Genomic DNA, 23,273 nt, shown 5'->3' with positions numbered 1-23,273 from the left:
TGTTTTTAATATTAGAGAAAAGTGATAGTCCACAGAAATATCTAACAGGAAAACTATTGGTTCCTCCAATGTCTACTTGATTCAGGGTTATGCTGTATTAAAAATAATTATTAAGAAGATTAAATCAGATTTTATATTAATTTTATATCCAGCATGTTCATTTTATATTATTATAAGAACATGGTGGTTACAAAATCCTGTCATTCTATGATTAGAGCCAAGAAAAAATACATTTGTGATTAGGCAATGAATAAAATCAATTTCTCAGATGAAGCTATTTCACCAAAAATGTATTTTGCAAACATCATCTACTGCTGCTATTATATTAATATTACTTGCTAATTTCTACAACAAAAGAATAAGGAATTTATAAAGTCAGTAAACACATAATAAGATATTTAATAAATTTGGGTTCTGATTAAATGTTTCTAAAGTGAGGCAAAACTCTAATCAGCAAATATAGTATTTAAAATTATCATTAAGTGCTATTTTTAAGGTCTTAATGCAGCACTTGCAAAAACAGTATTAAGAAGTGTGAGTGTGTCCAGATAGTTGCAATTTGGGACATTTTGAGATAAATGTGAATGTCCTAACTGATCCAACATTCTGCCCTTCTCTGATGCTTTTTTCTATGCAAAAAAACCTATTACTGTAGTCAAGGTACCTTGAGGCAGATATTCCCAAACTGCTGAGTGGTAGTGAATTCACTTAAGAACTATTGAAGAAAAAGATGTAGATAATACTGTTGGTCATTTCCTAGACCTGGCCCTTCCTGGGGAGTGGTAATCCATGTCATATAATATATGAACAGCTTCAGCCTAAGAACCTTGTAGTTAATGGTGGCCTGAAAGACAGCCGTGCCTCGACTGCCTTGAAATAACAGTCTCCTATAGTCAACTGCCTTCCCGGCTGTTCAACAGGCATCTCAAACCTGCTGCGTCCAAGGCTTCCCCCTGCGTCTTTCACACACCTGATACCTTCCCGGGTGCTTTTCCCAATTTAGTAAACAGCAATTACATTCTTTTACTTTCAGACCCCAAACTCTTGACAAATCCCTTTCTTTCATGCTTCACATCACCACACCCTATTGATTTTTCTTTTAACATATATTCACAATCGAACCAAATTCCATATACTCCACCAGTATCATTCTGAGTGTAAGTCACCATCATAACTAATTCACTCCCTGCTTCTGGTTCCCCAATTTGTTCTCAGTCCAGTAGCCAAGAAAGTACTTTTTATTTTTTGAAGAGAGACTTTAGATGTTAGTGTATTTCAAATACAGTAACACCTTGAATTGCAAGTAACTTGTTCTGCGAGTATTCCAAAAGACGAGCAAACATTTCTAAAATATGTTAACTTGATAAACGAACAACATGAGTAGTACGTGATGCTGAATGTAACATGATCACAACTGAGCCAATGATTCTTTTCTCTCTCTCTGAGGGATTGTGTGTGATCATCTCCCATGCTTGGATGTCTGGTCTCAGGCCACAGTGTTTGGCAGAAATCAGTGATTTTTCAGAACACTGGAAGGTGCCCACAACTGGTTCTAGGGTAGTTTTGTTCACTTCAAAGGACCTATGGACAGGCCTTTGCTTTTCCATAAAAGAGTAAGCTTAGGAATGCTTTGCTTCATTCGAGGTCAGGCTGCCTGCAAATATAGACCCTTTCCTCGCTGCCTTATCACCAGTTGCACTAAATACAGTGTATGACAAGAGTCTATTAATACTGCACAGTAGTCAACATCCATTAGTGATACTGAAAGTGAGATCCTCCTCTCTTGTGTCTCCCTCCCAACAACCACAGAGATTGTCAAAGTACGTATAGGTTAATGCACTTTATATTTTTTTTTTTTTGAATTGTAGAAACATCCTATTTTATTTTATTTTATTTTTAGGATTTAAAATTGTTCATTATTTTATTTTTTTAAAAATAGTTTGTTGTCAAATTGGTTTCCATATAACACCCAGTGCTTCTCCTTATAAGTGCCCCCCACCATGACCATCACCCCCTTTCCCTCCTCCTCTTTCAGCCCTTGGTTCGTTTTCAGTATTCAATAGTCTCTCTTGATTTGTGTCCCTCTCTCTCCCCAACTCTCTTTCCCCCTTCCCCTCCCTATGGTCCTCTGTTAGGTTTCTCCTGTTAGACCTATGATATCTGTCCTTCTCCACCTGACTCATTTCTTTATATTTTTTGTATTTTCTTTATTATTTTGTATGATGTTACAGATTTGTAATCATTTTTATATGAATACTTTGGGGTTGTGGAATGAATCATCTGAGATTCCATTATTTCTTATGGGGGAATTCACCTTGATATACAAGTGCTTTGAATTATAAGCATGTTTCTGGAATGAGTTATACTCACAAACCAAGGTTTTGCTGTCCTAGATGCCAAAAATGGAAAAGTTTGATAAACCTCCAAATGCCCATCGCCCAGCTACTGCAATCATCAATGCGGACCACATGCATTTCAGGTATATCCCTACCCTCCTCTTCACTCCTGCACCCCTGGATTATTTTATAGCAACTTCCTCACTTCGTATCATCTCATTTATAAAGATTTTAGGATATTTCACTCATGGCTGTGGAGTCTTTTTAAAAGCTTAACCACAATATCAGAATCATAGTTAAAATGATAAGGATAATTTCTGAAGATCATTAAATATCAAAATCAAACAATATTCAAATTTTCTCAATTGTCTTATATCATATATATACATGTGTATGTGTCTTATATGTCTGTCACATATACACATATATTACATATAATATATACAAAGTATTTATATATACATATGCAAATATTTATATAAATCTATGTGAATAAGAGTTCAAATCAGAATCCATACAATGTCTATTTATTGCATTGAGTTAATGTGCCTTTTCAGTCTCTTTTAATGTATTGATTCTCTTCTCTCCTTTTTACATTTTCTTGCAGTTTTTATTGGAGGGTTTCACACATTTTAGAGTTTTTCATCTGCATTCCTGTGGTGAGATTTAACATGCTCTTCTGTCCAGAATCTTCCAACAGGTAGTTTGATTTAGAGGCATGAAATAAAAAAGGTTTGATATTTTGGCAAGAATACTTCATAGGTGGTGGTGTGTACTTCCAATAAGAGGTATAAAATGTTCACTTATCTCTCTTACTGTGATATTGGAAGCCAGTAGTAATCATAGCCCAGGCCCATATTTTATTTGAGGTCTACAAAATGGTAATATTTGAATTATATTTACTCTGCTTATTTTTCAGGAATGCTTCTATAAAGAAACACTGCTCCCTCAATTGTTTGATATTCTGAGCTACAAAAGGACAAGAAAGTTAAAGTGTTCTTTCATTTATTTACATATATTTGGTAACAACTAATGTGTTTTCTAATAATCTCCGTAACCAATGTGTTACTAATGTAACTAATATCTTTCCTAATAATCTCTGGATTCCTAACAACTTCTAAGCACCTGATGAGTGTTTTTTTTTAATCAGTATGAACTTCATATGATCATTAGTATGAACATACCATATTTGTTGTGTTTCAGTTAATTGAGGTTATTATTCGTATGTTTTCTCAAATTGTCACATAGTTGTCAGTAGGAATCTCCTGAAGTTGGTTCCTGAGCCATTTTGACATAAGCCTAATAGATTTTAACTTCTTCTTTGGTTTCTGGAAAGACAAAGTTTCCATTCTTAACTTGGATGTGTCCTTTTCCAAACGCAGATTCAGCCATTTCTTTGAAGAGTCCTGCTCCCTTTAGGGGACATGTACTACAGAGATCATAATTTGGGCACTAGTGGTGAACTCTGCTAGCAAATCAGTTATCATATCTAGTACTTTTAAGGGAACACAACTAACTTGGGATGTGATGTTATTATCTGAAAAGGTGTTATTCTGGGCACCTAAGTAGTTCAGGTAGTTAAGCGTCCAACTCTTGATTTTAGCTCAGGTCATGGGGTTCAAACCCCATGTTGGACTCTCTGCTGACAGCTCAGAGCCTAGAGCCTGCTTCAGATTCTGTGTCCCCCCCGCTCTCTGTCCCTCCCCTGTTCTGTCTCCTCTCTCTCTCAAAATAAATAAAAACTTTAAAAAAATCTCTTGAAAAGGAGTTATCCTACTCAATATTCCTCTCTCCCTCTTTTTCTCTCCCTAAAATATTTTGCATGGAACTGTGTTGTGTCTTCTTAGCCTCAAATTCTAGAGTTCCCTCTTCACTTATCTCAAACTATTAAAAAATATCTTGGAAGTTACTGACCCTGTCCTCTCCCCATTTTTATCTGGCCTATTTAATAGCTATATGGATCTCTCTCCCTCAAGTCTTAGTCCAAATGTCATCTTCACGGTGAAAATTTTCTTATTTAAAATTGTAATTCTCCAACCTTTGACATATAATCATTTCTTTCCATTGCCTGTATTCTCCCAATACAGACTCTTTCTATTTTTTTCCTCCACTTCTACCTTTTTAGTGCACTTAACACTTTCTGGCCCATAGTTAGTGGTCAGTAATTTTTGTGAGACTAGGTACATTTTGTGTTATGTTATTTTAATAATTCTGAGTCAGTTCCTACATTTGAGGAACTCTCCAGATTAGAAAGAAAATGATATGTAAACAAATAATTACATTAAATGTAATGAATAGTATGATCAGAGTATATGGTAAGTGCCGTAACAGAGAGCAAATATTCAGAAACCGTTTAATCTCACTTTAACCTTTCCAAGTGTATTCGCTACTATGCTACTTTATATATCTTTTAGTTTGATGAAATGAGCTATTTTATTGTTCGTGCATACACAGTAATGTATAGTTCTGTATGTTTTGCTAATAATCTCCCTGCCGAAAATCATCTTTCTCCGTTTTACAAATCTAAATCATTCTAAGATCCAGAGCAAAATGAAACCTTCTGCATACGGTCTTCTTTTACTTCCAGGCTGCAAGCAATCCACTCATCTTCTTGACTTGGTAACACCTTTCTGAAAACTCTTGCTTCATTAATCATGGTTTTGAGGTGGGGTTTGTTTGTTTGTTTGTTTGTTTCGTGAGGAGAGCAGATAATTTTTTACTTGATTCTGAGCTATCCAAACCCATTCCTTACCTCATTTCCTAACAAATAATTTGTTGCTGCTGCCAAGATTAATTAGGTTTCTTGCAATATTTTGCAATGGAAGCTAATCTGTAATTCACTACAAATGACTTAACATGTTAAATCTCCAAGTGAGCAATTTTAGAAAACTCTTTTAAATTTTTTTAACGTTTTATGTTTTCTACTTATTTTTGAGAGACAGAGAGAGACAGCACGAGCAAGGGAGGACTGAGAGAAGGAGACAGAATCTGAAGCAGGCTCCAGGCTCTGAGCTGTCAGCACGGAGCCCGACGCAGGGCTCGAACCCACACACCGTGAGATCATGACCTGAGCTCGCTTAACCAGTCGAGCCACCCAGGCGCTCCTCTCTTTTAAAATCCTAATGTACCACATCGGCACACCTGTTTTACCACGGATACAATTTCCTACATATACTTAGTTACATGTCTCACCCTCTTTGTGTTCTGACTTGAATGCAGGGGCTTTTGATGTTTTCCTATCCCCAATTCTAAGCAAAGGTCTGGCCTATAACAAATGCTTTGGACAATGTTTGTGGGTAGAAATAAAAGAAGGAAAATCTGAACAAGGAAGGATAGAAGAGAGAAAATTTTCCAGAGAATTTCTGAAAGCAAAATTTTTTCAATTATTAACAATTCTCTCTAATTACAGATATTCCAGAGACTCACCTAAAGGGACACTTAAGGGCCTTCACCTTGCCTCAAATCACACCCTAGGATGATACCCTAGGGGCACATACCCAGGAGAGAGACACACTGACCCGTTGAGATCTCCTACCAGTTTTCTGTGCACAGCATCCTCACCAGGACAGATGTGTTCTCTAAGCAGCCTCTCCAGGCACACACACTTAATGCAGTCTTCCTTTGGCCACATTTATCCACACAATCTAGAAAATGAAACAATAATGTAATTATATTGTTTTTTTTAAATTTAATTTGTGTTCAGAAAATGTTGATTTTTTTTTTTGTTGTTGTTGCTCCTGTATGAGACTGCTTTTCCTATTATTCTTCTATCTGTGGGACTTGGAAATGAATTAGCAATATGAAGTAAGTACCAATATGACAAATAGCTGATAGAGGCTTTTGGCACATAGCTACTCTGACAACAAAAGAATGCAGCATAAAATAATGCATTACGGGGTGCCTGGGTGTCTCAGTTGATTAAGCCTCCAACTCGACTTCGGCTCAGGTCATGATCCTGCAGTTCATGAGTTTGAACCTCACAATCGGGCTCTGCACTCAGTGAGGAGCCCACCTGGTATTCTCTCTCCCCCGTCTCTCTGCTCCTACCCCTCTCTCATCTGCTCTCTCTCTGAAAATAAACAAACTTAAAGAAACTAAAATAAAATAATGAGTTAGTATTGTTATCATTAGTCGTATTATTTCAGGCCCCTTAAGTTGACCCTGTTTTTTCTCCTCCCTTCCATGTACTTAAAAGCTCCAAACTGTCTTTGTCATTTGTAAAATTTGACTTTTATTTTTTTATCTTCTATTCCAAGAAATGTGAGGTGAAAGAAGAGGAGAAAAAAGGAGAAAGAAGTCTGATTTCCCCTCTTAACCTTCACAGCACCTAACTCAGTACATTTGGTTCATTTATCAAACTGAAATTTAATGTAATATTCTTTTATAGGTCTTATAAATTCAGAATATGTTGGGGGAAAGGACACTCTTTTATCAGAGAAGAACAAAAAAGGGGTTGTTTACAGAGAATCATAGTAAATATTTTTTCCATTCACCTGGATGAGATAGAAAAATATACAAAAACTGTGAAGAGAAAAGAAAATAAAACATCCTTTCTTTCTAGGAGGAAATTATTCTAGTGAGAACAGTCATACTGTTGGGAAGTAATTAGATTAGTTTTTAGTTTCTAGCTAATGAGACCAAGTAATTTATGAAAATCTCTGGGAACTGGAGTTTACTTTGCACTGTTCCAATTAGCACAGGTGCAAACCCTAATTCCAGCTGGTCAGCAGATCTATCAGAGAGCTCAGCCAGAATCCCAAATACAGTGAAAACCAATCACTAATACCAAGAAAACAATGTACACATACGTACTCACTGTAGTTCTGTAAACTACATTGTGCTAGAAGGAAAACGCGTTGAGCTAATGCTTCTGAAGGAATCACTGGTTCTCTTCTGCAAATTCATGAGAAAGAAAGCATTTAGACATCAAATGTTTCATTGATGATTTAATATTCAGTGTCTTCTCAAATATTTGTACCTGAACTTGAGGCTACTTGGTGAATATAAATTGACTGTTCCTTTTCCATCATTTGGTTCTATCCAGAGACTGAAACGTGTTCTTCATTTAAATTTTCCAAATCTAATATTGGAAAATCCTCTAGAGACTTGTGTTTGCCTTAATTTATGTTTTTAATATTTCTTTATTGCTCTTCTAAACCAATGCACATGTTTAAAATAGAAAAGAAAAACCCAAATACCACACATTGCAACTAGGTGTAGGTAAGATAAACAGTTTGGAATCTAATTTGTTCCTAAAGCATGATTATGAAAAAGAACAGACTTAAACTTAATAGCCTAGAAAAATTAAAGTGTCTATTCTAAATCTCTTTATTATCTATGAATATTACAAAAATTCATTGTAATTCTAAAGCTTGTATATTTAATTTACTGTTGAAACCACAGGTTAAAAGTACAAAATTTCAGAGAGAAAAGCCAGCTGCAGTTCAGTCCTGTGTAGCTGTGACTGTTGGTTTTTTTATAACATTATTAAAATACAGAAAAATTGTGCCACTCCAAGAGATCTGCATTTAATCATGTTGTATAGAATATGACAAGCAAAATAAGGTAAACATTTATTATGTGCTTTTCAAGTCATAAGCTACCGACATTTATTTTAATTTTTCTATATATGTAGAAACACAATTTTGTATAAGATATGGGTTTGGTCCCCAAAGCAGCTTTAAAAACCAGAACAGTCCAGAGGCAGGCCTTTGGAAAAGAAAAATAATTCTGACACATGACCCTTGCCCTGTTCTGCCACAGGCTTGTCATGGGACTTTGGGCAAGTTATTTATTCTCTCCAAGCCCTTACATCTTCATCTATAAACAAGGATGACAACTGTCCCAGAGTCATTTTAAAGATTAAATGAAATAATACATATGCATTCAGTAGCAAAGTGCCTTATACAAACAAAAAACTTGACTAATCCTAATAATATTATAATAATTGTGTCTGATAACAGTACTAATACAAACAATGCAATTATTATCATAAAATTTTTATCATTCATTACAAAACATTCTCATGGCAGAGAATTTGCTTGGTTTTATGTTTAATCATAAGACTGCCACACCAGAAAGTCTGAAAAGTCCCCGTTGCGCGGAAGTCAGACAACATGGAAATAGATGCACGAGTAGTAAGTGGTACAAATGTTCCCACACGTCTCCTCCCTTCCTTTCTCTGTTCCCTTTCACTGTCCTTTCAGGTAACCACTTAATGATTTGGTCTTTGCCCTTCCCAACTTTTTTCATGCACTTATATTTCTTTATATGAACATATCTAGTTATGTGACTTTACTTTGTTTTTATATAAATGACTCGTCTAAAACTGCTCTTGAGTGGTACATAAATTACATATATCACTGTTTATTTAGCTTTTTCCTTTATATGAGCATTTGGAATATATTTAAATTTAGCCACTACGAAGAATCCTGAAGGGAAAAGAACAAGTCTTTCTTGTACAAGTCTTTCTTTGTGTGTGTGGCATGTTTTGTAGGGCAAATACATAGAAATAGAAAAGCTTAATAGGGGGCACCTGGGTGGCTCAGTCAGTGGAGTGTATGACCCTTGAACCTCAGGGTTGTAAGTTCAAGCCCCGCATTGAGTGTAGAGATTATCTAAAAATATTTTTTAAAAGAAAAGCTTACTAGAAAACTATGAGAAATTAAAACTTTAATCTGTATTATCCAGTTGCCCCTTGTGGGTTATACAATGTATAATTTACACACCCACCAGCATGTGTGAGGGTCCTCATTTCCATTCTCTTCTCATCATTAAATGCTTATTTATTCATTATTTTAATGACTAATTGCTGCATACCTACGAATGCCACATACTAGGCATATTGCACCTTACCCCAAAATCATACACTATATTGGAGTGAAACAGACAAACAGCAATACACACATAAATAAGTGAATAATTTCATATATTAGAAGATAAGTAGTGTGGAAAGAGTAGAATGAGAAATTCTGGGTCGTGGAGGACTGCAATTTTAAATAAGGGGTCAGAATAGATCTTATTGGAAATATGGTGTTTGAGCCAAGCCCTGAAGAATATAATGAATTTAGTGAATCTATAATCTAGAGAAAGTGTTTCACTGTTCTCTGGGTTCCAAAATTATTGACAATAGCACTCTAATTCACTACATACTGTCCCCTCACACACCTTCATACTTTATAAATGACCACCTCCTTCTTACTTAGTCTGTCTTGAATCTGTAATTCAATAAGATCACTAAGATATATCTTGAGATTTTAAGAATTTTAAATTATTTTTTTTCAGTGTCCCTATGGGGTCTGTGAATCTGCAGGTTTGTATCTTCATCCATTTATGAAAAACTTTGTACCATTTTTTTCTTTGTAGTTAGTTCTATATTTTTCATTGAGAAAATTTATCATATTTTGCCTCTCCATTTTAGACTTCCATATGTATCATCCTTTCTTCAATGGCCATTTTGTTGCTTCCTTCCAGTGTTTGATTTTTTGTCTTCTGTCTTTGCAAATAGCAACCCTGGATTTGTCGATTTTTGCATCCTAGATATCCAATATTTTTTTCTCTTTTGGATCAATTTTTTATTTTGATGTCATTAATCTGTATGGAATTTTTCAGATAGAGTCTGTGAATGCTGAAGTATTTGAGTGTTTATATAACTAAAATCATCATTATCTTTCATGTTTGAGTAATAATTTGGTTATTAAATTTTAGCTTCAAATTAATTTTCTTCCTTTTAGGTGTTTTGTTAGTTTTTTGTTAATGAGATATATCAGATATAACTGATATATAATATTGTATTAACCCAGGGTGTGCAATATAATCATTTGATATATATATAATTTAACAACTTATACATATGTTGTAAATGATTACCACAATAAGTTTAGTTAATATTAATCACCTCACATAGTTACAAAATTATTTTTATTGTCCTGAGAACTTTTAAGATCTACTTTCTTGGCAACTAAAAAATATATAATACAGTATTTTCCTTCAATTTTTTAAAAATTTCCACTGACTTATCCATAATAATGGCAATATTTATTGAAAGTTTACAAAGTTCCAGCTTGCTATACATAGTTCTTTAATTGATGATATCACTTACTATTTTAAACAAACCAATAAAGTATGTTCTATTACTGTCTACTTTACAAGTAAGGATAAGTGGGTGTTTTTTTTAATGTTTATTTATTTTTAAGAGAGAGAGAGACAGCAAGAGCAAGCAAGGGAGGGGCAGACAGAGATAGAGACACAGAATCTGAAGCAGGGTCTAGGCTCCAAGCTGTCAGCACAGAGCCCAAAGTGGGGCTCAAATTCATGAACCATGAGATGAATTTGGATGCTTAACCAACTGAGCCACCCAGATGCCCCAAAAGATAAGTTGTTTTAATTGTATGACAAGGAAGTGATACAATTGGAACTAAAACCAGTATAGTTTGATTTTAGAAGTGACACTGATGATAACAATTTGATTTTTGCCCTCTTGTGAGTGAGATGCCTCCCTTGACTGGCAAGAATTTTAAGATTTTTTTTGTATCATTAAAGTTTTGAAATTTCAACATGGTGGGTAGCTGTGAGTCTCACAATTAATGGAAATTGTATTCTAAAATTTCATTCTTTTCTTTAACTCCTGGAAATTTCCCAATATTATTATTTTCTAATATATTTTCTTAAACTCTTTTATTCTTTTAAAACTGTTGGATGGCTGTTGACTTCCTGAATTAATCTTTTACATTTCTTTTTTTTTTTAAGTTTATTTATTTTGAGTGAGAGAGACAGAGACAGAGAGAGCAAGTGGGGAGGGACAGAGAGAGAGGGGGAGAAAGAATCCCAAGCAGGCACTGTGCTGTCAACACAGGGGCGTATGCGGGGCTCAAACTCATGAACCTTGAAATGATGACCTGAGCTGAAAACAACAGTAAGACACTTAACCGATTGAACCACCCAGATACCACAAGTTTTTCCATTTCTTAGCATTTTTATCTTTGACTTCTTTTTCTTAGACCTTTGGCTCTTTAAGATTTTTCAAACTGTAACTTACATTTGAATTGTGGTAATACTGTTTGTTAGACTTATTTTTAATTTAGGTAAATATTTTTTTAATAAACATTGTCAGTCATTTGTCAGTTCACTAAGTCCTGCTTTTTTTTTTTTAACCTTTCCTGGATTGGCTGTACTTTGTATATATTTATGTTCATAAATAGATCAGGTGGATGATTTTACATAGCTTGAAAAGGTTTGTTCTATATTCCTGTAGATCTATTTCTCAAATAGCCCTCTTTTTAAAATAGAAACCTTCTGGAATTTCATTTAAAAAAGTGGATTATGTGAAAAAGTAGATTTCCCTTTTGTCAGCACGAGATTGAAACAGAAGCAAAATCAGACATTTCTTTCTCTGCCTCCTTGCTAACATGAAGAAAGCCTTATTATGCTAATTTATTTGGCATACAACTATGTTTCCATTAGTTTATTGTTGTCATTTCTTATTTACTTGTGTTTTCTTTTGTGGACATTGGAGTTACCTTAGGTTTTCCCTCTGTTATGTTCTGTGTCTTTCTTAAGATACCCTATACACAAATAGAAATCATTCTCCATCCAGCAGTTGGGGTTCATTTTTTTTTCATTTCCTTTTTTGTTTCTCATTTTTGTATTTATAGTATTGTGTGCAATTCCTAAGTTCTCTTCTGGGCCAAATGATGTCTTCAACTTAATGTATGTAGCGTGTGTATTTTGGGGGTGGGGTTAAAAAAGGAAGAGAAGAATTAAAAGATATGTTGGTCTAGAGTACATCTTTCAAGTATTTTTTTTTCATCATGGAAATTTTCAGTTATTTCCCTTAACATGTCTACTGTGGTCTTATATAAAACAATGTCTTAAATTATTTGATTACCCCCTAAAAATCCTACAGTGAAGGTCTCAGAATTCCTACCTTCTTGAAACAATACATGACTGCAACTTTCAGGAATGAATAGTCAGCCTGAAGGAGAAATGAGAGGACGAAGGAGAGAACGACACTAGGTTTGCAAAATCTGTTCTCCAAGCCTGGTTTTGCTCTTTCTAGTATAAGCAAGATAAAGCATAAGTTCTCTGAGTTTTAGGTATCCAGTATAAAAAGGAAATAATAATATCTGTCCTAGCCCCAGAATATAGGATTGCCATCAGTATCAAAAATATAGTTATGGTTAAGATCACTTTGTAAAGTGCCATATGTGTTTATAATTTCATTAGAGGGGTAGTTCTTAAGTGTGAAGTTCTTCTTTTGGTACAAAGTTGGGGTTTCTAAGGAGAGAGAGATCACTCAAGGGACAGAGTGATGTGATTAGGAGTGGTTGAATTTTTTTTTAACTGAAAATCAGAAGCCTGGAGAAATTTGAATAGAAAGAAGAATCAGATAGGAAATCCAGGAATGAAAAACAGAGCTAGCATCACTGGAGAGCAGATTCTTGTGAATAATACCAGGTGGCCGGAGCAAGAGCTTATTTCATGCTCTTTCTCTGCTAATCACTCTGTTGGACACATTTTATTTAACTATACATATCTACTTGAAATTACATGTTCTTCAAACTCCAGGAAAGCACAATTGCATATCCTTTTCTTACCTAGCCACCAGTGCATTTAAATCAAATAGATTGCTGCACCTTTTTTTTTTCTATTTAGAAACTGATTTAGTAATTTCAGTGCGATGTAAGATTGACATTTTCATCATTAAATCTTCCATGTGTTTGTGGTCAAGGTTGGTCACTGGTTAAATCGCAATGATGCCTCAATAACAATTTCAGAGTTGAAGTCAGCCAAACACTCTGCCATCATACCCAAATTTGGATCCCACAATCCTGTCAGCGGAGTAGTATTATCCTCAGGAGGATTTCTATCTCCGGAACTAACCTCCCACTTTATTTTGACAAAACTTAACACCCATCTGTTTATACATTCATTTGTCTGATTGTGTGGGAAGGTTGACAAATCCAGGTCCTGATAACAGAACTTAGAATCCTTTTTATATTCTCATACATCTTGAAAATCAACAATCTGAGCATTCCAAAATAATGAAATGGTTAGCATAATTATTTTTATGAGTTGGAAAAGTAAAGGATGGGTTCTATTTTTTTTAATATTTTCTGTTTTTTATTCATTTTTGAGAGACAGAGACAGCACGAGCAGGGGAGGGTCAGGGACACAGGGAGACACAGAATCTGACAGGCTCCAGGCTCTGAGCTAACTGTCAGCACAGAGCCTGCCACGGGCCCAAACCCACAAACCATGAGATTATGACCTGAGCCAAAGTCGGACGCTCAACTGACTGAGCCACCCAGGTGCCCCAAGGATGGATTCTAAAACAAGACATCTTTGTATGAGTTGAAGATCAGCTATGACTTCTTTTGATTTATAAAAAAAATTGTCTAAAAAGAGATGCAGATTCAAGGGTTGCTACTATATAAAAATGCATAAAAGCTTTAAAAAACAACTTGACTTTGAAACCCTGTCTACATTATAGTAATATCCCTCTGGGTTCAACTCAAAACTACCCTAGTATGGGCTCTTTTGGACTCTATAGCCTTTCCTATAATCCAAGTTTTATTTATTTTATGTGCTGTGAAGTTGGCAAAGCTGTCTTCTCTCTGTCCCCTCTCTAGAGCTCTGCACTGTCACAAGTTGAGAAAATGAGTACTGAAAGGGTATGACTAAGAATGATTGTTTGGTCAAACTCAAGAGCAAACTGGGAGAAGTTAAAAATATGATCACCTTTAAAAGTACCAAGATATTTAGCTCAGTGGTGAGCTGCTGAGAGAAATTTATCACTGGATTAGCAATAGACTATTAATTGTTGAGTAAGGAAGATCACTTAGCTTCTTGGATTCCCTTATTGCTGTGAAGAAAAATCATTATCTTTCAGAAGACAATTTATTCATTGAAAATATTGGTTGTGATCAGTCGCAGCAATTTCTTATTTGACACATCTCCAAAGGCAAGAGAATCAAAAGCAAAAATGAACTATTGGGACCTCATCAAGATAAAAATCTGTACTGCAAAGGAAACAATCAACAAAACTAATAGACAACTGACGGAATGGGAAAAGATAGTTGCAAATGACATATTGGATAAAGGGCCAGTATCTAAAATCTATAAGGAGCTCACCAAACTCCACACCTGAAAAACAAATAATCCAATGGAGAAATGGGCAGAAGACATGAATAGACACTTCTCCAAAGAGGACATCCAGATGGCCAACAGACTCATGAAATGATGCTCAATGTCACTCATCATCAGGGAAATTCAAATCAAAACCATACTGAGATGCCAACTCATGCCAATCAGAGAGGCTAGAATGAACAAATTAGGAGATAATGGATGCTGGCAAGGATGTGGAGAAATGAGCACTCTCTTACACTGCTGGTGGGAATGCAAACTAGTGCAGCCACTCTGGAAAACAGTGTGGAGGTTCCTTAAAAATTAAGAGTAGAACTCCCCTATGACCCAGCAATAGCAATGCTAGGGATTTACCCAAGGGGTACAGAAGTGTTGATGCATAGGGGCACATGTACCCCAATGTTCATAGCAGCACTGTCAACAATAGCCAAAACATGGAAAGAGCCTAAATGTCCATCAACTGATGAATGGATCAAGAAGATGTGGTTTATCTATACAATGTAATATTACATGGCCATGAGAAAGAATGAAATCTGGCCATTTCTAGCACTGTGGATGGAACTCAAGAGTATTATGTTAAGTGAAATAAGTCAGGCAGAGAAAGACGAACCATATGTTTTTACTCATAAGTGGAACAGAAAAAAACTAACAGAGGACCATAGAGGAAGGCAAGGGGGAAAAAAGTTAAGGAGAGGGAGGGAGCAAACCATAAGAGACTCAGTATTTAACTGAGAACAAACTGAGCATTGATGGGGGTGGGTGAGAGAGGAGATAGGTGGTGGGCATGGAGGAGGACACTTGTTGGGATGAGCACTGGGTGTTATATGGAAACCTACTTGACAATAAAGGATAAAAAAATTAAAACATAAAATAAAAAAAACAAAAATAAAAACAAAAACCCCCCAAAATATTGGTTGCAATGAAACTTACAATGACAAAACTGGAATTATAATGAACTAAAACCTATATCTGTGTTTGTTACTCCATGGAATATATTAATGTTTCAATTTGATAATATGCTCTGTTTTGTTATTACATAGATTTCCATAAGCAGGAGTCACTGTAGTATAAAAAGTCTATTTTTACAACAAAATATTTAAGTAATATGCATGGTTGATTGAGCAGCTAAAATACACTTGTCTTTAACAAAATGCAAATACTCACTTCAACGGCCCATTTTCTACCTTGTTTTTCTTTAATTTCTTACATCTTCTATTCTTTTGAATAGTTTATATCCATATTTTAACAAATTGCATCTTAGATCATAATTCTGGTAACGATTTCCAATGTTATAATGCATTTCTCTGACATTTACTAAAGGGTGAGCTGTTGTTTTTATATTTTATCTGTTTTATTTACTTTTATATTCAACATTTTCTTTTCAATTTAAAAGAAGACAGTATTTCATTTAAAGTAATCCCTGATCAGGGTACCTGGGTGGCTCAGTCCATTGAGCATTTGACTTTGGCTCACATCATGATCTTGTAGTTTCTGAGTTTGAGCCCTGCATTGGGCTCTGTGTTGACAGATCAGAGCTTGGAACTTGTCTTGGATTCTGGGTCTCCTTCTCTCTCTCTGCTCCTGCCCAGCTCACACTCTGTATCTCTCTCAAAATAAACATTTAAAAAATGAAAGTAATCCCAGATATCAGCAGCAGTTCCACGTAAAAATATGCTTTAAAATTTGTCTAATGTTGAAAATAAGTGACTTTTTAAGAATGTCAATACATGTGAAAATAATACCTGTTTGAACTCATATGCTAGGTATCTGTGATTATCAGGTTATATACTTCCTATGTCTTTTGATAGGTTTCTTCTGAATTGCTTTTGCCATGCCTAAGTCTCTCATGCGCTCTATTACCTTTGTGGCCAACACAGCCAGTTGGCAAATCAACACATTTTTATTCACAAAGGGAAATCTTTAACATAAATTGAGGTTTTCTATAGTCTGCCCTATTAACTCCATTCTTCTTTAAGGTATACCTTTATGGTTGTTTGTCTGAAAACTTCTGTGCTAGGCTTCAAGAAATTGCTGTAGTTAATTTCCCAGAAACCTGTAGAACAAGTGCAGGGAAAAAGTGGTGCCTCTTGATTTTATATCAGCTTGTTTTTCTAAATCCTCTTGTCTAACGTCCCTAGCTCTTAGTCATTAAGGGAAAAAAAAAAAAAAAAGACCATGCGCAGTAATTTTAAAAAATGAAGCTAGCTTTCTAAAACTTTAAAATGTATTAGCTATATTAAGCTCAAACGTTTTGAACAAACCATCAGTGCTCTTTTTACTCTTGGAATTGATTAATTAGTAATTTCAAACCACTCCTTCAAGTGAGATGCTCTGGGGCCAGTGTGTCCTTTAGAATAAACTTCTGGCTTGAACTGTGTGTTCTTTGTTCCATTCATTACAGGATACAGCTGTTTCAACTACATCATTTGCACAATATAAATTGATTCTGAATATATATTCAGAAGTATATGCATTTATGTCCTACTAAAGACTTGGAAAATGATATATTCCTTTCTTAAAATATGTAGAATTCAAGAAACAAAGCAAATGAGCAAAGGGAGGGTAGAGAGAGAGGCAAACCAAGATGGCCTCTTAACTATAGAGAACAAATTGATAGTTACCAGAGGGAAGATTGGTGCAGGGATGGGTTCAATAGATGAGGACGTAGTTGTGCACTTGTGATGAGCACCAAGTGTTGTAGGGAAGTGTTGAATCACTATGTTGTACACCTAAAAGCAATATTACATCATATGTTAACTAACTGAAATTTAAATAAAAACTTGAAAAAAAGAAGATCTTGGGTGCCTGGTTGGTTCAGTCAGTTGAGCATCAGACTCTTAATTTAGGCTCAGGTCATGATTTCAGGGCTGTGGGAATACACTGAGCATGGAGTCTACTTAAGATCCTCCCTCCTTACTTCCGTCCTTTTGCTCTCCCTCTTCCCCTCTCCCCAACTCATGCTGGCTTGCTCTCTTTCTCTCTAAAAAAAATCTAGTCTCTCTCTATAACATAAATAAAAAGAACCTCACTCGCACAAAAGACAATTTTGCTTCAATTTTCTAAATCTATAAGAAGAGTACCACAAATTAAAGGAAATACATTCTAAAAGTCATATTGTGTAAGATTTTGTAAATGAGATAATTTCAGATAGAGATATGGGCATGGATTTTAGGAAATCTTATTTAACACTAATTTTTGTATTACCAATTTGAATTGTTCACTAGGAATAGAAGATTTAAAGTATGCAGATGTTGATATCTAGGTAGTCAAGTAGAAAGTTTTTGATAGAAAAAAAGCCTGAAAAACATAATAACATTTATCAATTGGAAGAACTAGCTATTGCATGTTGAGCATTATTACAGGCAGAAAGTTCAGAATCAGGCTGTCCATGCCTTCTCAGATCTGTCATCTTCTAGCAGTGAGTAAACTGTACTTAGCACATGCTTTATACATAGCAAGTACTTAAACATGCTACTATACCATAGATTGTTTTCCACTCAAAACGTGTTTGACTTATCCCATCCATAGACTTATTCTTCTAAGAAAAGAGAAGGTTAAAAGCCACATAGGAGGAGTACAAGAAATCTGTTAGATTGGAGCAGTGCTAAGGAAAGGATGCCTTGTAAAGAAAAATGGACCAGCTGATTTGCTACAGAATTTGAAAACTCTGTTTATAGGATTAATTCCTTTATGTTGACATTTCATTTATGGGAGTTTTTCCTGTAAAAGTAAATATCCCTTTGAGATGAAACATATCAAGACAAATTAATTTTCCATTAAAAAGGGTTGGCTGGCACCTATCAAACTCTGCAGGATTGAGAAATGAAATAGGGAAAACAGTTGGGGAAAGAGTTTGCAATTGAACTGCCAAAATTTTTTCTAGTTAGAAGTTTCTAGGTTGTTGCAATAAAGTAAATAAATCAAAAAGAATGTTTTGCTTATAGAAATACAGACTAGAAATATGGAAGTGAAAACGTATAAACAAATAGAAGAGGAGAAGGAGAGAAGAAAGGGAAGGGAAAGGAAAAAGATGAAGAAGTGGGAAAGAGAAGGATTTAAAGGAGGGAGAAGGGGAGGAGAAGGGGAATGAAAAGGAGAAGAGGCGGAAGAAGAAAATACTGGGAGGAAAAGATAGGTGGAGATCAAGTAAGATTGAAAAACTATCACCAGGATTCATAGATCTGTATGAACAAAAGTATGTTTCTATCTTTTGTCTGTTTCAGACTCATGTGAGAGTAGCTAGATGGATTGTCAATATATTTAGAAAGCATCCTGGAAACACAGACTATGTGATATATGAAGCAATCACTGTGGGGTGGGGCTTAGGTATTATGTCAAAAAGATAAGAAAATCACTCATGTTCTAGAGTAGCAGAGCCAAGGGATGTGAGACCCATGAACCACTATGGGCAGAAAAGCAAACAGTAAACAAAACCAAACAAAATAGTTTCAAGTATGACTCCCAAGTCGCAAGACATAAGGATAGATGAAATTGCAAGCATTTATTTACAGATGAGTTTTCACATGAACAAATCTTTATACATTTATTTAGTGGTAGTTAATGATCTCCCTAATAATAAAAAACCAGATCAGAAATTACATTGATAACCTATAATAGGTATATAACTTAACTAATGTATTATGCCCAATATATATCACTAATATATTTAACACATTGCCTATTTATTTCTGACCCCATTGTAAAACTAGTTTGTTAAAATACCTAAAACGTAAAAAATTAAGAATAATTAAGATTATATTAATATTGCACATAAGAATGATTAATATAAAGAAGAGAATGTTCTTATAAGTTACTAAAACAAAGATCTCTATTGCAATATTATTAGACTATAATTTACATATCATTTCCCTAAAACTTTAAGAGAAATAAGAAAAGCAAATTCACATGAAAATGAGAAGTATGAATTCTAAGATTTTAATGATCCACTTTTGAAATAACATTTTCATAGAAAAAGAATATGTTCCAGGCTACATCTAAGCAAAACCTCTCTGACCTTCAAATATTTACAGAGGACAAAGAATCTGACTTGTCTTTCTCTCCTACAAAGTTTGGGAGTGAGGACACCCCGTCTAAGGCACTGCAGAGCTCACATGCAAAGGACCAGGCAGTTGTACCTTGGGGAGGAGGAAGACTTTAATAGTAGTGGGAGAGTTTTTATGGATGGGTAAGATGAAGAAGAGTGGTGCTCTATCAGTGACGGAGACTCCCTCAGAGGAATTGGTGAGAGCTGAAAAAAGAGATTAGTTACAGAATTCACTGGGTTAAGGAAAACCAGTGAGAATTGCCAAAGCACACTAGGACTACCAAAGGTGGAGAAGGATCCCTCTTGTCCTACCCAGTGAATATTCCCACTATTTTGACCTGTGATGTCATAAGTTAACGTAATAATAATACTAAAGGAGCACCTGGGTGGCTCAGTTGGTTAAGTGTCTCAGTCTTGATTTTGGTTTAGGTCATGATTTCATGGTTCATGAGTTCAAGCTTCATATTGGGTTCTGCACTAGTGGTGTGGAACCTGCTTGGGATTCTCTCTCTCTCTCTCTCTCTCTCTCTCAAAATAAATAAATAAACTGAAAAATATTAAACTTTCTATGAACATAGTAGTATTTCTCATCCATTTAGCATTTTTCTAAATTATGTCAACATTATTCACATCTTGTACTCAACTTACAGAAAAATTTCATAATTAATAAATTATGAAAAATAAACTCTAAATTATAAAATTATTGTTAAAATTATATGGTTAGTATAAAACTATAAATTAAATTTTTTATTTAATAATTTCATATATTGGTACTACTGTGAATGGTATTGGTTTTACACAGTTAACTTTCTAATTTCTGGCTACTAGGGTATAAGAATATTTTTGTATATTAATCTTGTATCCAAATATCTTAACTAGATTAATTTAAATTATTAATTCCAATAGATTATAGAATAGTCTGGATTTGCTGTGTATAAAATCATGATATCTGACAATAATTAGAGTTCATATCTTCTTTAGGCACTCTATGTATGGTTTTATTTCTTTGTTTATAAAATTAGCAGTGATGTCTGCTTTATCATTTTTAATTCTGTAATTTGTGTTTCTCTTTTCTCTGATGTCAGGTTGTTTGTGTGTGTGTGTGGTTTTTTTCAATCAGCCTATTTTTTTCTTGATCTTTCTTACTACTTGTTGATTCGTCTGGCAAAATACCAACAATTTAGACTGATAATGCAAAAACAGTACAAGTAACAAAAGTAGGAGGGGAAAAGGGTGAGAAGGAATATGCTTGTTTATCTGCTCATGTTTAATGTAAGAATCAAAAGATATGATGTTGGGAGAGTAAGTATTAGATGTGTCAACATACTTAGTAGTTTAAACATATGAAAAAATAAAACATTATTAAACTTAAGTTGGGTTGTAGCAGAGAGAGAGGAAAGTAAATTTTATTGTTGCTCATAGTGAAACAACAAATAAATAATGAAAGATATTTTAGAAAAGTATAAACATAAAGACTTATGTTTTAGAAAAATTATAAATGTTCTTAAATATTGTAAAATTTAACAAAAAAGAGAAAATAAAAATCACATGCTCCATTTATTAGATCTTTATGTTTTCAACAAAAATATGTTGAATAATTTTTGTGTGTTAGGCAATTTTCCATGCTCTGAAGTTTAAGAGAAAAAGATGCATACCTTCCAGCAGGGGGAGAAAAAATACAGAATGTACATAACGAACAAGCTATCATCCTGTGCAAAGGAAAAGGATAGGTATTGCCAATAAAAGGAAAAAGTAGAAAAGAATAGGTGGATAGGATGTTCCGGAATAAAGAGGGTTACAGTTTAGGCAGGTACTCCTCAGGTGCTCCTGGCTGGCTCAGTCAGTGGAGCAATCAGCTCTTGATCTCAGAGTCATGAGTTGGAGCAAGCACCACGTTGGGTGGGGAGTTTACTTAAAAAAAAAAAAAGTATACCTCATTGAGTAAGTAAGTAAGTAAATTTTAAGCCCCTAAATTCTGGAATTGGCTTCTTAAATAGCAATAGATAACAGACATTCCGGTGTAGTAACTGTAGATTTCACTCAGAATTAAATAGGGACACATTTTAGTTATAGTGGCAGAGTGCCATGATCTAATTTAGAATTTGAAAGAGTTTTCTGACAAGGTCCCTAGGTGGCTCAGTTGGTTAAGCATCCTACTCTTGGTTTCAGCTTACGTCATGATCTTGCAGTTTCATGAGTTCAAGCCACACACTGGGCTCTGCACTGGCAGATCGGAGCTTGCTTGACATTCTCTCTCTGTCTCCCCCTCTCTCTGCCTTCCCCCAACTCGTGCTGTCTCTGTATCTCTCAAAATAAATAGAGAAATTTTATTTATTTTTTTTAATGTTTATTTTTTTAAGCGAGAGAGAGTATGAGTGGGGGAGGAACAGAGGGAGAGGGAGACATAGAATCTGAAGCAGGCTCCAGGCTCTAAACTGTCAGTACAGAGCCTGACATGGGGTTCAAACTCATGAACCATGAGATCATGACCTGAGCTGAAGTGGGATGCTTAACCGAATGAGTCACCCAGGCACCCCCCAAATAAATAACCTTGAAAGAAAGAAAGAAAGAAAGAAAGAAAGAAAGAAAGAAAGAACGAACGAAAAAGAAAAGAAAGAAAGGGAAAGATAGAAAGAGTTTCCTTCTGACAAATGTAAAAACAAATGGTGGATTACAGGGCTCTATTCCTGAAACCAAGACTACACTGTATGTTAACTAACTTGGATTTTAAACAAAACAAAACAAAACAATACAAAACAAAACAAAACATGGTGAAAGGTCAGGCACAAAGCGTGGAGACCAGTGGAGAGACCATGCAGTTAATCCAGGATAGAGATGGTGGTGGCTTGGACCAGGTTAGAGCAGGTGACAAGTGGTCATAATATTTATATTTTTAAGGTAGACAAGATTATTAGATGTTGAGTTAGGGAGAATCAAAGTTGATGTAAAGATTTTAGGTTTTGGCAACTGAAAAACACTAATATTTTACAGAGACCATTATACCACATTTTATGAAAATAGATGGGAAAATCATGTATGTGTTTGTGCGTGTGTGTGTGTGTGTGTGTGTGTGCATATATATGTGCTTGTATTTGCATAAATATATAGTGTAAGAATAAAAAAGAAATAAAAAACTGTTTTGTACAGGGAATGAAGGTGGATGGAGTAAAAGGGGACAGAAGAGCATTTATTTTTATCGTAATTTTGAATCTTCTAAATGTAAAATTATGATAAAAATAAAATAAAATGGGAAGGCAATTTTTGGGAGGGTGTACTTATTTTGCTATTTTGTGCCAGGAACTATGCTAAAGTATCCATCTGTATAATTCATTGCTTCTTTGGTTTTCTTACTTTTTAATGTCATTATATACCTATATTGCAGTGCGGGTGTATCTACTTAACAGGTATAATAGTAACATATCTTAGCAAATGTCCAACACATAGCAAACACTCAGTAATTTGTTGCTGCCATTATTATTTTCAAGGACATGGAACTAGTAAATGTTTCAAACTAGAGATTTCTGGCAGTAAAATCTTTGGTATTTTCCTCTCTGCCACACTGTTTTTTATAAGAGGCAACATTAACAGTTGATGTCTCCAATTTTACTATGCCAGGTGTGTGGGAGTGATGGAATGCAGATTTGTGGAGTCCGTCTCAGGAGGATGAGAAAAAAACAACACAAAACCAAAACGAGGCGCAAATGTTTGGAGCAAACATGGAAGTGATCCAAATGTGAGAAATGCCGGGG

This window comes from Suricata suricatta, chromosome 10, assembly GCF_006229205.1.
Source record: "Suricata suricatta isolate VVHF042 chromosome 10, meerkat_22Aug2017_6uvM2_HiC, whole genome shotgun sequence".
NCBI lineage: Eukaryota > Metazoa > Chordata > Mammalia > Carnivora > Herpestidae > Suricata > Suricata suricatta.
The sequence above is the reverse complement of the archived record's forward strand: the minus strand, read 5'-3'. Positions refer to the sequence as shown.